The sequence below is a fragment of the Rhopalosiphum maidis genome, chromosome 3 (assembly GCF_003676215.2).
Source record: "Rhopalosiphum maidis isolate BTI-1 chromosome 3, ASM367621v3, whole genome shotgun sequence".
Lineage (NCBI taxonomy): Eukaryota > Metazoa > Arthropoda > Insecta > Hemiptera > Aphididae > Rhopalosiphum > Rhopalosiphum maidis.
Window position 1 is genome coordinate 10488341 of NC_040879.1, and position 17964 is coordinate 10506304.

The window sequence follows — 17964 nt, forward strand, 5'->3', positions numbered from 1 at the left end:
TAATAAATTTAATTAGCTATGTGAAAGAAATATATTCAAAATCGTTAGTGTTTTCTCAATTAAAGATGGTTACCTTACATTAAATAGGCCCAGAGCTGTGGCCGTTAAGATTTGGCGCCCGGGGCAAAATTAAAAATATTCGCACCCTATTTTATTTATCATTATGCATTTCAATTATTTTGGCGCCCCTTTAAACCATACCCCCTAGCCCCCCCCCACCACTGCACGGCTCTGAATAGGCCACTCAGTATAATGTGACAACATCCTCATGATGAATGCATCGTTGCCTACCAAATTAATAACTCTACCAATCTTCGAAATGTTTTTTTTTTTTTTAGTCAGTAAGTTGAAGGGGTCGGTACTCGGTACTTACTCTGGCTTGCAGTCAAACCGAATCCGGAACAAGTAAATTTATCAAATACATTTAGAACTGTAAAAAACTTTACTAAAATGCATGTTTTAAATAAAACATTAGAATAAATATGGAATAATAGTATAGGTATTTGAAGTATAATATGTATGCATGCAGAGTGGCTAGGGAGAGGTGGTAGTATTGTGAGTGTTTTCATAATGTTCAGCTAGCAACTTTTGAACAGTTAATATTCTTGATGGGTTTATTTATTTTTTGAAAATTTTCTGCCGGCAAGTACAAACATGAAACAAGTAACATTTACGAGAAGCATGCAATCTACGTTTGTGATTTTTGAACTACATTTATAGTAAAAAGTGTTCAAAAAATAATAGAGTAAGAAATAAAAATGAAAAAAGTGAAAAAAAACAGTGCGTCAAAACACACAACTACAACCCCTCTCCCCTCGTTGCCGAAATATCTCAAAACCATGGCTGAAAATGTCAAACCCGCAAACTAGCAGCCAACTGCCAGGGGAATACAATTTATAAATAATTCATCGACGGCAACATTTTATAATCCCGATGTACAAACATACGTCGTAGACGTGAGTGTGCTTTTGTACAATCACCATTTAGATTGCTCTCTACAGGAAGTTGGGGAGTCTATTGACAAACACACGCGCTGGGTGAGTTTTCGGGAACTTTCGATTACGGCGTATCTATAATGAGTTTTCTTACCCCCGAGGACCGAAAAGTTCAAATGGAATTCGCCGTCACGCGTACACACATGTTATATTACTATAAAATAATATAATAATATTATGTGTGCGAGTGTGTATACATACATATTATATATATATATAAATATAATAAAAAAATATTACTCCATAAATAATTCAACGACTGTTCGTGACGATCTTTTTATGTCGTTACGTTTATTTGTCAAGCGCGTCGGAAACATTTCGACGGTAAGTTTTTTTACTGGCGGGACTGAATAGGAAGCTCGTGTAGTGAGTGGAAGGTAGGAGATCGACAGGCGGTGGCCGTCGTAATATTATTTTATATAATATAGTTTATATAAACGAAATCTCATTGATTTTTAATTTGAGGGTTGTTGAAAATAAAAATACTTTCATTAGTTATTGACATTTTTTATATTACATGGCAATAGAGACTGTTTTATAAAATAAATGACAAAATAAACGCACCAAATAATACGTAACCTTACATGTATTCATTTATAACGACTATTTCAATAAAAAAATACCAATTACAATCAATACATTTTATTAAAGTCATAATAAAATAAAAAATACTTACAAGACGAGAAAAATAATTGCATAAAAAATACAAAACTAAATAAATTAAATGCAAACAAATAGTAGTTTAAAAATGGTTTCGGTTTTGATTTGTTTCATATTGTTAAATTCTTGCTTGTTCTGAATGACTATAATAATATAATAGTTGTATTATATTTTCAACACAATGCACTATGCACTATATGGTATATATGGCTTCAAACGTTTCAATCACACACTATTTTTTTTCATTTTATATTCAAATGCCTTTTTATAAAGCATTTTTAAATGAACCTTTAAAATTTAATTTACTAAGAATCCTCTCAATTTTACAACAATCACATTATTAACAGTATATTCTAAGTTTTCATTTAATATAAATTATTTTGATATGTTTCAGAAAATTCAATTTTAATATACGTGTTGACTTAAAGGTATATATCGAATTAAATTGGAAATCCAATACATTACAAAATATAATAAATAATAAATTATTTTTAAAAATACAAAAGAGGTCTTATAAAGCCCGTGGTATACCTAATTATCGGAACCAATTGTAATACTAAGTTTAAATTAAAAAATAACTCACGGAAAAGTAAGGTTAAAACTGTTTTTAAAATAAAAGTAGACAGAGTAACTCAAAACATACTGCTTTTAAGCTAAAAACTATAAATATATATATTTTACATATACAGATATACATATAGGAACAAGTAGACCACTTCTTTAAATTTAGTTTTAAGAAATATAAATTTTATTCTTTATCTAATAGTATGATTTTAAAGTTATTTCAGTGATATAAACCTATTTAATGTATTGTATAAAGTCTTGGACTGATACATTATGATACTTATATATTTTTGAATCAATAGAATTTTAATTATAATATATCTATGTAATTAAAATTCTAATTATATCATCATACATTGCTGCCACATTTCTAGCTTGTATACATTTAGTATTATACTTATAAATAGTATATATAAAATTCTACTTTTATAATAAGATTTTCAAATTAAAGGAATTATACGAAAGCAAAATACAATTTTTAAATAATTACACTACACTTTTAAATTTACATTTTTTTCGGACTAAATGTTTTTGTGGTGCAGCAAACGGATCAATTGTATTGCGCTTTAAAAAAAAAAAAATATGATTCAAAGTATCAAAGTTTTAATATTCCAGCAGTAGTAATAATATTATATAATATGCGAATAAAAGTTTTTGTGCGTTGACGTCAGAACGACCGCAATAATCGGATTATAAGCGAAATATTCTACTAAAAGTTATGATAATGCATGTGCGCATATATCACGATCTACTTTTAGTACCATTAATGTACCTACTTTTAGCTGTATTTCAGTATAAGTAATTAATATATGCAGTGGCGCGTTTTGTTTATGACATTAAAACAAAACAGCGTGTGGGCGTGTCGGTGAGTATACATTTTATATTTCGTGGCAAAATATATCTCCGATATTGAATTATTAAGTTCTATATAATGTTCTCGTGTGCACGCTGAGAATTTTCGTGGAAATTTGTTCGGTATTTCAAACGTTTCGGCGTCGCTCGTTGCCTATACCCACGGGCATACATCCTACGTACAGAAATATTGCCGAATCGCGAGTGTTTGTTATATATTATTTTGTATAATACAGACGAGCTCGGTGGGCTAAAAAAGGGGTGGTGGCCGGGGATTAAAGGGTATAGCATAGGCTGCTATATATAATATGTATGTCAGTGTCAAAAACATATAATATTATATTGTATAAACCTATACACTCGCTATTCCTCACAACCCCCGTCGATTATTTGAGTATATAGATACGCAGTCCGTAGCCGGAGGGCGCGCTTTAATGATTTTCTACATAACGGGTATAATATAATAACATCATATAACAAACACACACGTGCACGCGGAGCTTCGGCTTTGTTCGGGATTTAAATTATATTTTCAATTCGAGAAAGATTTAGTTACGGTGTTTCTCCCGGATCATCGCCGACCACGTATTATAATCACACGCGAATGCCACACGCTCCAACCATATAATATATTATTATTATTATTATAAATCCACGGTTTGAACGCTATTATTCCGCGCGTTGTTGGCTGAGAAGCGACGGTGAGGGTGATGTTGACGAGGTCTGCTGCTGCTGCTATACAACATGTAAAATATAACTATTTTACTCGCATATTATGATTATAATATAATATATCACAACAACGTACTTGCGACCTTGTCTCATCTCACCTGTAATCTGTATGGACTTTTGAATGTGTGTATTCGTATTTTCGGTATTACCATAATTTCGACGTAATGTTTACTGTTTTTATTATGTGTGTGTGTAAATTATACCAAGTATAGGTAAAATACTACGAAATCCTCATTTAACGTCTGAGGAATTTCAAAACGTAATATTTTAAGTCGAAATGTAAACAATAAACATGTACACATACTGTATACTGTTATTTTGATATTTTAATCTGTGAGATAACCGTCGATTACTTAGAAATACGCTACACACGATTTGAATCATTTAGATAAAATTGCAATAAAAGACATTATTATTCTTGACTTTTAATAATGCATGGTAAATATAATTATTGGAAATTTTGAAGAAATTCTGCAAAAATATTTAGTGCAGAGGCCCAAAATTGTATATGAAGGAGCTTGATAATACACATCATATATTATGAAAAAATCTTGGAATATTTTACCTTATAGTTACCTATGTAAAAATATTATATACGTAAAAAATAATTGAAAATACCTTTTTTTTAAATATACCAGTTTTATACTCGCTACTTGCTCTCTTTTTGTCGATCTCAAATTAATCCATAACTAATATTTCTATAATATTTCTAATAACATTTTTTTTGTAATTACATTAAAAGATGGGTGTTGGCCGTTAGATTACATAAACAACTTGAAAGATAACACACCTAGGTACTTAATAATTTGTAAATTTAAGTTAATATACATTGAAGTTTCTATTTTATGGTAACTTCAGTAGCCAAAGATTAAAAAGAACTGTATTTTAATAAGTATAAAAATTAGTTAAATCTTCAGGTGTAAAAATATAAATATATCAAATTAATTAATTAATGCACAAAAGAATGTATAGTTAAAAATTTTTTTTGATAATTATTGTTATTCTAAATATATAACAAGAATGAAAAAATGCATATGATATGCGTAAAAACCATAAAATTAAATAACAAAATATTTTATCATATAAATAAATATCTATAAAATACAAAGTAAATTTTTTTAGAAATGTAGAATTTAGATGTTTAAAATAATGACGAGCGTGAAATTGGCCCCACCATGTTATGATAAATACTAAATATACCAAAGTTTTACAAATATTTGCAACGAATTTGTGAAAAAAATATGTTACGTAGAGTAAGTTCACAAAAAAAAAAATCATATTATATATTATATATTATTCAATGAATCTTAATTTTTACCTTTTCAACTAGTACCCAGCGTTTTTAAAAATATATTGTTTCCAGTATTTAAGTACTTTAGAAGAAGAATTTTGGAGACAATATGTAAAAATATGCAAATACACGTAAACAATATGAACTAAAAAATTTTAAATAATACTATGCGGTAAAACGTTTATGAAATATAACGTAGTGGGCTTGAAATACAATAATATTGAGTCAGATTTGTATTCTTCAATTGATACGTGATCGTTCTAAAACGCCAATTTTGATTAAAAACGCTTTATTTAATTTTAAAAAGTAATTGCAAAACAGACATCAAATATTATATCGTATAATACGTATTTTATAGCTTTGTATTTTATATTAAATCCTTGTACGGTACACAAAAGTTTTTTTCAATACCTACTCGTGCGGTACGCTTTTATTTTGAAAAAGGAGTAATGCCGCCGGACCTCGGGATCTGTCCGTATAAAACGTATAAACCTAATACAATTAAAGTCCATCCCTGAAACATCCCTCCGGCAAACTCGTGGCGTACAAATTAAATTGGACGGCCACTGCGCGTCACATACACTAAGAGCGGTCAGTCGGATCGAATAGAGATTTACCGCCGTATGTACACATTTCACCCCCCCCCCCAAATCGTTATTTACGGGATCCAATCGAGTTTTCAATTATTATTCCACCGTCGCCGCCGGCGTGTTAATCGTATACGGACAGATTATACATATATATATATTATATAAATCCCTCTCCTTTGACCGATCGCCGTCGCCGCGGGCCCAACAACACTTGTATATACATATGTGTACGCGCACAATATATTATTATATTATAACGTAGGTACCTACTATGGTGTACGAAAGCATCTGATGTCGCCGTCCGAAGTTTAATTAATATAGGACGGTCCCGTGACTGTTATTGATGTATATTTCGATGATCGTTTATCACCATTGTGTGCGTACGAACAGAATGCGATGGTCGGATTTAATCAACGCGGAATCGGTCGGTTTTTCCGCGGAGGGAGGCATTTGATGAGGGCGACGAAAGGTTTTCGGCCGTCCGCGCGTCAGATCGAGTTGTGACGATTGCGTTGCCTGTAAGCCAACGATAATGATATATAATAACAATTAATAATACTACGCTTTTTCTAATTATATCGTTGCGCCGTCGTCAGCGGTTTGGCAATCGAACGGATCAACAAATCTCATCTGTCTTTTCTCGTCCCGATCCCGTATTGACGCACGAGAACAATAATCTCGTGCGACCGAATTCGACCCTTCCGGCTGGCGGTTATATAATTCGTACACGACGTAGTGTGCGAGGGGTATGCTTGTAATTATATCGTGTGTACTTTGTTCAATACAGGTTTAACGAAACGGAAGGGATTACTCACTGGACCGCGACGGACAGTATAATAATATGTATAATGTCGTCTCCCGTCCGCCGCAGTACTATTACGTTTCGCCGGACGTATAAAATGTTCAATATAATATATATATATATATATATATATCGCACTGTCGCCAAATCGTGCTCGCTCATACGCGAATCGACGAACCCTCCCCCCCCACCACCAATCCTCCGCGAATCCGTTACCTATGTCGACATCGATAATTGTATACAACGAAATCTAATCGAAAATACCTCCGTGACAGCCGTAATCGCGTACAGATTACACTGGGGCTTAATGATATACACATATTATATTATCGTGCGGACGGGAGTTGTAATAGATTTTCAGCCAACCCCGCCAATCCCGGTTGGGTGGTTCCTGGAGTCTGATAGCTTAGTAAGCGCGTGTATTTTCAATTATATAATATATTATATACATATTATGTACCGTCAACCGAGAGCGTGGTGCAATCTATCACGATTCTAAATCCCATTTCGGTCGTCGTCTTAAGTATTTTAGTGATCTGTATAACAATAATACGCACGGAAGCGTAGAAATTACGATTGTAACCGAATTTCAACGTGGCGACATTTGCGCAAATAGGATTCGGTCGGCGGAGCGTGGGAAAAGGTCTCGTCCCTAAAGTCCACCGTGTTGTTGTTTGTCCGCCTTTCAATTATTGTTATATCATTACTGCAATAGTTTATAATTAAAAAATTGCTAAATTGCTCGACATAAATCTCTTATTGTCGTCCCGGTCCGTTAATTATATTGCTATAACGATTTAGCGGAGATCGCGCAACCCAAACGGACAATTTATTATTAATTAAAATCTCGACGTTACATTTTATTGTATTATGTGTAGGTAAGCGGGTCGGTATGTGCACACATTGTTTACGTATAACATCCCCTTCCACAAAAAAAAAAAATATAATAAATACAAATTAATTGTATTACCTTGATATTCGTTAAATTGTACGTGATCTTAAAATTATGTATTGATTTTACTTATAATAATAATATATCCTAGTGAATATTTTTAAATAATTTTACAAAATAATATGTTAAAAATGCATTTATTATAATAATAAATTTTAATAAAATCAAATAAGTACTAGATTTTTTTTTTACGCCGAATAAACTTGTATTTTGTATAATAATTTAAGTTTATGGATGTAATCTGGGTTACTTATTACGTTTTGAACATATTTAAAACATTTGTTTTAAACATCGTCTACATTGTTTAAAACGGTTAAAATATATTATTAAGACAGTATAAAATTATTAAAATTTAGGTGAATATTGTGTTGAAACTACATTTTTATTGGTTTTCTCATTAGACAGATAATGTTATAAAAAGATCAATATCAAAAAATTTCGATTTACAATAATTAACTTTTTTTTTTTTATCAAAACCCACCGGTGGCACTATACATAATCTATGGATTATCTACGAAGATTTCGAATAAATTTTACTTTTATTCCATTTTTATATACATTTTTAATACTGAATAACATAACATCATATTAAAGTATTTTGTTTTTACTAGATAAACTTCATACTAAAATTACTAAGGTTATCGACATATTTTTTTTAGACATTTAATTATTAAAATATATCAGTCCTATATTTTATGCAAATTATATATATACTCATTACACACTACACGACTACGCTAAAGGTAATAATAAAGTCAATCGATAAAAAAACATAAAATATAAAATATAATATGTGGCTCATAAACTTCGCTAGAATATACCACACACGCGACGTATATGCGTATAATGAATCGCGCTGTAAATTCACGTGACACAGTTATAACACTATCGAGCGAAGGAGGGAAATTAAACTCGACGGCCTTTTGGCGCCATCCGGACTCGTCCTTTTGTCGATCGTACAGACTGTAAGACATATGATATCATAAAACGCGCGCTTCCCCAATATCTAACGACGTTTTCGTCAAATACCATTGTACGATTTGTCCGTCGCGCTCGTTTAGCATGCAATTTGCAACACGTCACGGCGATTTATTCGTCGACGACGAGATACATCACGAGTGACTGCGGACGGCACAGGCCCACCCGTCTCGTCGGCTATGGAGTGGGTAGCGCACGCCATATGGTAGGCTACGCCGGTCCCGGGACGCTGTGGACGAGCTTCTCGGCGTCGATCGTGTTTAATTTCCGTTGGCTAGGCTTTGCGTCGTTATTTATTTCGACACGCGTGCACGCGCTTTTCCAATTATAAAATCCAATCGAATCTGTCGACATCGCGTAAGGTCTCGGCGCCGGATCCTCTTATCGCCTTTATCCCGAAATAATAATCGCGATCACGACGGCCGTCGCACGAAATTCAATTTGACGGCGGACGTGACGACGGGGGCTGCCGGTATGCGCTGTTTGTCGTGTCACCCACTCCGTATATTTATCATAAATATATGATGTACGGTGTTTGTAGTGTATGCCTACCGAACGACGTCGTGCCGTGTGGCCGCACGCGATAGAGCACACGAGTGTCGGCGGCGCCGGATCCGCGGGACGTGTCATGACGCTTTGACGTCGTGCCGCCACCCCGCCGCTTATAGGTGCGCAGGTGTTGACAACATGCGCGCAATACGGTATTATGCGGTGTACGATAATAGTTCCGAAACCCGAGTGACAAGCACGTTTTCAATTAACGACGCAAATTACGTTTTCATTTCCCGAGCACTTTGTTCAGCTAACAAGAACTGTTATCGAACACGCTCAACGACCCACCCGCGACCGTCGGCCGACGGCACATTCGACGAGCGTCCGTAAATATTAAAGCGCACAAGAGGTTCGTCGTCGTTTTGTTATAATAATAATAATAACGACAACAACAACAATGTGCGTCACACACGGCGACGTAACGCAAATAGATAACACACCTGAGCACTCAAGACACGGTGTCATGTCGATATGCTGTACGTCATAACTACGCGATGTTGTGCTCTGCGAACGACGAACGTGCGTAGTAGAGTTTTCGAAATTAATTTTCTGGAAACCTTAAGAGAACGTTACAGAGAACAATCGATGTTATACCGAAATAATATTCGTTCGTCGTCGGGTAACCCAGTGAATGTAGTACATGTCTACATTTTTTTTTTTTTTTTTTTTTTTTTTTAATTATTGAAACCAGCAAAGTGATGATTTATTAACCGTTACAAAATATTAAAAACGCGTAAATTATTGGTTTTGGGTTTTTTTTTTATTATTATCACAGATAATCATAAACATTATTATTTGCAGGCTGTCTGTATAACACGTCATTATACAATTCACAACAATCTCAATCACAGATCGTAGTACACGGACGTTTTAAAATCTACTTCACGGACGACAAGGGTCTGCGAAAAAAGTGTTCGTTATTTTTAGTCTTGAACAATGCCGTGTATGGATGTATAACTGATGTAATATGTAAAAAAGTGTGATCAAGTTAATTCGTCGGTGTCAAAGTCTCGCATTCAAATTTAATTTAATAGTATTACTACATTATAAAGAAATCGTATATAATTAAAAATTCGCGATCACGGACATTTTTCACCACAAGTCAGGTGGTGGTTCTATTGTCAACAAGTAATAAGACATACGTTAAATAAATTCAATAAATTGAGTATAGTCTATAAAAATAATATTCCTTTACACTTATGTTTTTGATTTACTAAAAAAATATAATATAATAACTTCTAATTTTCAAGATATTATTAATTGTCGTGTTAACCTTATGATACTAAGAACTCGCTATTTTGCGCTCTTAAGTAAATAAATACCTTTATAATAAATACTAATCGTATTTTAGAATATTAGATACCGATGGCAATTTGTATAAATCAACATTTCTAAATGGGCACACACATACAATTATAGTTATGTATTAAGAAAATATTTGATATTAGTATTTTATTAGATAATATTTTTTGAACGTTACTGTTTACGATTTTTATCTTAATATTGTACAATGACAATATTAAGTGTAATATTTTCAATTTCAATACAGAACTTAAAATATAATACCTATTTAATAAGATTAGAAAAAAAAAAATCAAGTAGTAGTTTTATCACATTTCAAATGTATAATAACAACAATAATAATAGTGAAAAATGATCAGACGAAAAACTAACTACTGATGGATCGTCGCTCAAATCAAAACTATGTAATCAAATATACTAATTATTATTGAAATCAATCGTTGTCATATCGGTTTGTTTTTACAGGGTAACGTATTAACGTTGGAGAGTTTTGACTTTTACACATATCACAACCATGATTTCGATTACGGTAATGTGACGACGAGATATAATTTCCGTTGTATCGATGCTGCGTGCTGTTATAGTACGACCGACGATTTCGTGTTTTCACGCGAATCCCGGCGAACCCGCTTTTGTCCCGTGAAAGGCGCGGCGTGGTACGCCATTAGAGATGTTTGCGACCCTCACGGATATGTATCGTGTGCACAAAAACGATAGCGTTACGCAGGTATACGCGACGCGCTGCTTACAATGCACATGCTCTCAAAACGAGATCCCATCGTTCTCGTCCTTCGTCCCGTTTGTATGGGAAACCTCCGCCGACAGCGCAAACAACCGTCGCACACGGTCGGGCGGCGGTCGCGGTCGCTGTGGCGGTCTGCAGGGTGGTTGCAGCTGCCGCCTCCCATCCGCATCTCCCGTTGTTGTTACATTCGACATTGTGTTTTGGCGCGATACCGCTGCACATTTGTTTTATCCGGACAGAGTACTTAGGCCGTGTTATTATTTCGCGTCACAGAACAAACGCTGTTTCGTGTAGTGTCCATTGATCGCAGTGTCTACACGCACTCGCAATGTCATGCTATTCGTATCGTCTTAGCGCCACCGCTAAAAGCACGACAAATATCGTCAAACAATATACATATATATATATACATACTAAGCGCACACGTTATATTATATTGTCTTATTATTATTATATTCGCACCGCCCAACAATACATTTACGCGGTTAAACTAGCGCGTCTCGTGGTCGTTTTACCAAACACACACACACACACACTATATATATATATATATATAATAGTTGTATTTTATTTCGTCCGTGTCATATGCACATATGCTATTCGCCGTCATATATATATATATATTATTTCACCGGCCATACCCTCGTCGCTACCAATCCGACCGTTTTCGAAGGGCACAGTCACACTGAACGCGATTTGCAATAAGAGCGATTTATTTAACGATTTAGCGATGTTACGATTTTTTTCAAAAACATACAATTGGTGTGATGTGGCCACAATATAAGGCGCTATTTGGGAACATTAAAAAACATATTAGCGAATTATTAGTGAATGTGCTCAGAGAGTCATAGGTACGAGTATATCAACAAAAATTGTAATGAACGCTGTAATCAAATTTGATAGCTCGGTAATTTTTTCTTCGATTTTGATTGTTTTTAATTTAATGAATAATTCTGTCTTCCAAAACAATATTCCAACATGAACATTTTTCTCTATAGCAAGGAAGGTTAATGCACTGTCTATAGTTTATTATGAGGCAATCGTAAGTTTTGATAAACAATAAAGATATTTATGTCTTTTGAATTTATGAATGAAAACCCTTACTTATAAATGAGTCTAAGCAATAAATCTTATGTAAAGAATAAATAATGAAATATGTACATAAATGCATTATTTAATAACATTATACACCTATCTTGGTTCTAGCAATGGTTAAATAGAAAATTATGATATTAACATAAGTACGTATTGTTTTATCGCATTATAGTATATTAAACATAAACTAAATTTAAGTATTTTAATTTGAATAGTGCCGTATATTTATAATTATATTTTTTGTACGCAATATATAGAATAGATCATAGAAAGAAAATTCTATTAGAATTTTGTTTCGTCTAGTAGACTTTTTCACTACTTTCAATCATTTATTGTTATTTAACTATCAGTATAATCTCTTTATTAATTATTTTCTACGGTCTACCTGTACGTACGATCTACTCGTACCGATCGTCAATCGTTCTATAATTCTATTTGTCAAATATTATGCTAGTTATCAGAATTCATAAATTATTACACGACACATACTCACATGATACATGCCGAGTACCATATCAATTTACGATTATTATATTGGTTTGGTAAACTTGCAATCAAACCGGCCTAGGTAACTTACGATTATATTGTACCTAAATTATTGCTTTGTGTATTATTGGTATGTCATTTGCAATATAAATAATAAAAATAACAAAATCCCGAATATATTTCTCGCTCGTTGCAAGGCGTTGGTCCTTATTTTGAGTTTACACGCCACTAACAACGCACCCTTAAACCGATGACAACGCGTCGTATTTTACAGTCTGTACGAGCGGTCTACGAAACACATAAATATTCTCACAGAAAACCAGTCTGTCTTGCAGGCCATTATATTATTTATATTCGAGAATAATTCGAAAGCAGTCGACGACTTATTGTTAGACGCACCCCTCGACAAAAACGGTGGACGAAAAAACTGGCCACCGCCACGGGATATCTCACGTGAATGAAAAGGTCGAATTCCCAACAGTAAAAACGATCCTTTCTACACAACACAACACCTGCGAACACACACTTACAAGTGCAATTATACGTGTGTTATTATTATATTATAGTTACTACAGTAAGATACACGAAAAATACAATCCAGCGGCCGACGCATTTCCGACGCAAATAATAGATATTATACTGTTTAAAAATATAATATTCTCGACGAAATCGTCACGGTCTTTGATATTTTATTGTTCTTGGAGGGAGATCCCGGAAGTGCACACTAAATCAGTAAATCACGTTAATAAACTGTTAAGTCGATAAATCTGATGGTGGTAATACATTTTACCGTACATACTATATAAACGTCGTTTGATTGATTGCTACAACTAAAATAACTTAAATGAAAAGTACCTACCTACGATGTGGATGGGTAGTTAAATTAAAGTTAATTTGATTTTTCGAAATCAGATAAAATTTTATTGCAAAATATTGTACCGCAGTGTAATAAATTCTAAAATTGACAAACGTTTATTTTATTTCTATTTAGATTATTTTATATTCTAAGAAACAAATTAAGAATCGAATTTGAAATATCGATTTACTCATATAGATAACACTAAACATTATACATAATATTATATACGATTGATAATTTTAAATTTAGGCCCATAACAGTCATAGAGTAATATTATATTCAGCCACATCTTTCAAGTAGACAGTCAGTCAGTCGTGCTGTGTACAATGAACCTATAATATTTTTGTGTTTTCGAAATGAACAAAAATTAATTATGATTGGCACATAATTGGAATTGTGTTGTTTTGGAAATCCCGTTTAGTGAATACAAATACAAATGTTTGAAAATTGTTGTTTATTTACAAAAAAAATATACTTCACTTATTTTTTTTTTTTAATCAGTACAATAATTCCTCTATATTTATTTGACAATTTTCACGTTTGTGATATGATATGATATTATGATATATTATATTATTTTAGTACGAAATATAATTATAATTCTGACAAATTATATATTAAAAGTAGCATATAGCAAACATCAATACACACATTTTGCGCAAGTGGAATCCCGATGCTGCCACTGATCATTTTAAATTATAAAAATAAATTACTAACAGCATTAAGACGAATAAAATGTTATTTGGGCCTGATCGATTGATAAAACTATAGTAAAGATTGTATATACTATTTTGGTTAAACAGATTTTAATTTTGATTCATTAATAAGTTTACTAAAATGTTTTGATGACTTATAAATTTGCAAAACATCATGTATGTTATAGTAAAAATGATATTATAACATTGCCTTTTTATCCACGTATTATAAATTTGTGGATAAAATAATGACTACTTAGTCAGTGCACGCTACCGAATGTTTAGTAATAAAATAAAAATGAAAAAAAGACTTTGGTTGTCAAAACGAATAACAATACGTTTAATACGATAGGTTATTATATTTAGAGGATTATTATACTAATATTTTATACATAGTGAGACAATGCGTTTCGTATTAATACTTTGGACGAACGACGTAAATCGTTCAACCGAACTCTTCATCATAGTACGTACCGCATGAATATGAGTAATATACAAATACCTTTATCGTTGCATTACCATATTATTATATATTATTAATGTTTGGGGACTATTGGTGGATGAGCCTAACATAGCAGTACATATTGCTTTCATGCATAATTTATTAACTACGTAATGTACCTCTACTAATGACTTTTGAGATAATAAAAATGATCCAAATACCTATACTTATACCTACGTCTATACACAATATTTATAATACATTATAAATGACGATAAATGCGAGGTTATTCTCCTGATGGTTTTTTTCTTTTTTTTTCTTTTGGTTTCGTGTTTTCATCGATGCCGCTTATTCTGTCCATAATCTATAAAATATGCGTAATGCATTCCTACGATAGGGTTAACGATATTAAAATTATACCAATATCATTATTTTAGCCTTGCAGGATGCAAGAGTACATTACATTCCATGCGTGCCCTTTATATTTTACAGATTTTTTTTCTATTGAAATTGATAATTGTCATCAGACATTTAATGGACTTTCTTAATGGTTTTTGACATTTTTCATGACTAATACATTTTTAAAGTAATCAATTATTATGAATTTCAACTCTTCTAAGCTATATAATATATAGTACAACTATATTATGCTACATTTTTTGACAAATTAAAATGTACTACCTACCTACTAACTTAGGTACATAATTAGATATTAACAATTATTAACTGTTTAACTATTATTTTTGGCTTTTTTTTATGCTTACTCATTTTCAATTATTAAACTTTAAATAATTAGTTAGTGCTGTAACAGAGTGAACGCTGCGACCTATTGTTAAGTATATTTAATGAATTCGTGGTTGTAACGTTCGTGTATAGTACTTTCCTATATTATTCGGTAATAATGTAAACATAAAATAATTTGGAAATCATGAACTTACAAGTAACGACTTTTATCATAAATAAATTAATAATTATAAAAATACAATTAAAAAATGTACAAAAAACGTACAAAAAATACCTATTGAAATATTAATAAATTAAAATTAAAAATAAATATCACGAAACATAATGCAACGAATTGGATTTTAAAAATAGTACTGAAAAATGTATTTTCTCTGTAAGTAAAAATAAAAATAAAATAATAATATATTATAATTTATGAGTTATGACTGACAAGCTTATTAATAAATAAATTCAGCAGAAAATTGTCTATAGATCGTACGGAATACTTTGTAAACATTAAATCTTATATTATAATGAAGTATTAGTAAAAATTTGAAAATATGAATTTTTTCAAATCATAATTAAAGTTAAAACCAGAAAGTCTTTCAAACGATCTACAGACATTTTTCGGCCGAATTTAAATATTTTTTCAGAATTAAAATTAGACAACGTTAATTAACTTTAATTTTGTCAAAATTTAGTGTTCTTTGAGCTAAAATTAACGGTAGCAGCGAATTTAATGAGGTAAATTTTAACCATACTAGGGGGTACCTGTGTAAACTATTGATTTTCAATCTGATGCAGGTGGTCGGCGTGGTTGCGACGCACAAGGCCACAAATGCGGTAAAAGTGATAGAACAAAATATTATTTTTGTTATACTATTTATACGTATACTTACACCTGTTTAAATAATACTATATGTATACACCGGGTGGTAAATTTAACGTAAGTTAGGTATTCATAATTTCGAAATAAATTTTATTTACATTTATTTAGTTTTTATTTACTTATTTTTTACAAGACAATTTATTTACAAGGTATAATAAGTAAGTCTGATGAAAAATTTGACAATTGCATTTAAGATTGCACTAAGAAGATTCCCAGCGGTGCCACATAACAAATTTAAGTTAATATTTTTATGCTTTTGACAAGTCCCTGGATTATTACCTTTTTAATCTTCTGGATAGATTTATTTTTAAAAAAATATTTTTTTTTACATAATTGTATGTCGTCAAAACAATTTCTGTAAAAAAATAGAAGAAGATATATTTTTACTATTTTAAATGACAACATGCATTTTGCATTGTGTAATTTCTTAATCCTTATTGGCTATTGCAATACAAAAATTGAATTTTTGATGTATATTTTATGAGTTATCTGTATTTAAAGTTTAGATTCGTAGAGTGGAGCAGTGAAGCGGTAAAGAAGTACACCGAAAAATGTTAGTCCACTACTCCACTCATTAAACCTTAAATAGATAAGTACTATAAATATAACTAATAAATCCAATTATTGATTTTTATAGATTACTCCGAATAATATTCTATTTCGGAGTATGAAATTACAAATAATATATGGTAGCATTCAAAAAAGTAAAAAATAATAATGTTTAAAAATAAAATAAAATCTAGTGTAAAAATAATATTATCAAACCAATAGCTTAAATTTTCATCAAGCAAATATTATAAATTGTAGCTATTATATTTATTTAAATATAAACATCTACGCGTTAAATTCTATTCAACTTAAAAAAAAAATGATAAAAATACAGTATTATGTATTCTATGCAGTGTTTAAAAAATACATTCATGTTCCATCATTAGCATTTTGAAGGGGTCGCCTTGTGAAAAAGAAAGAGGGTCGCCACTTTAAAGGTTGAAAACTACGGCTCTATATTATATAGTGGACGATAATGCGTCATGCATACGGTTACACAATCGACAGTTGATGATGACGTGTTGTGACTGGAACCATTGATTAAATATACATATATTTAATTAATGCTGGAACGGTGATGTGTTGAATACTATAAAATATAATAATACATACGTGATATTATGATGGTAATAAGATGCGATAAGGACGCAATTTTAATAACATAACTTATGTACAATAAATCAACCAAGCATTAAATCATTTAAAATATTTATTGGTTGAATTAATTAAGATTACATTTCTAAAAACTTTTAATTGCCTAACGGTATATAAAAAAACATTTTGTCAAGCTAACATACATTTTTATTATAATAGAATGTACATTTTTTTGAGTACATTCAAATTTTTAATCACTTCTCCAATATTATTCATGATACATGCTTAATATTGTAATGGCTTTAGAAATATATTATATATTTAATATTCATGGTTATTTATATGTATAGGTAAACTATACATGCGAATCAAATAAGTTCTGTTTTTAATTACAATGATTCAATAATAATAATATTCAATCACGAGAAATAAGAAAAACCGTTTAAAAAAAAAGTAGCATAAGAAAAATACACAAAAAAGTTACGTTTTTATTAAGATCATATTTTCTGGTAATATTCGTTTTAATTGAAAATTTAGAGGCTTCGACTAAATAAATACAAATAATGTATAATACAATTTAGGTTAACAAAAATTACTATGTTGACTTTTAAAAATAT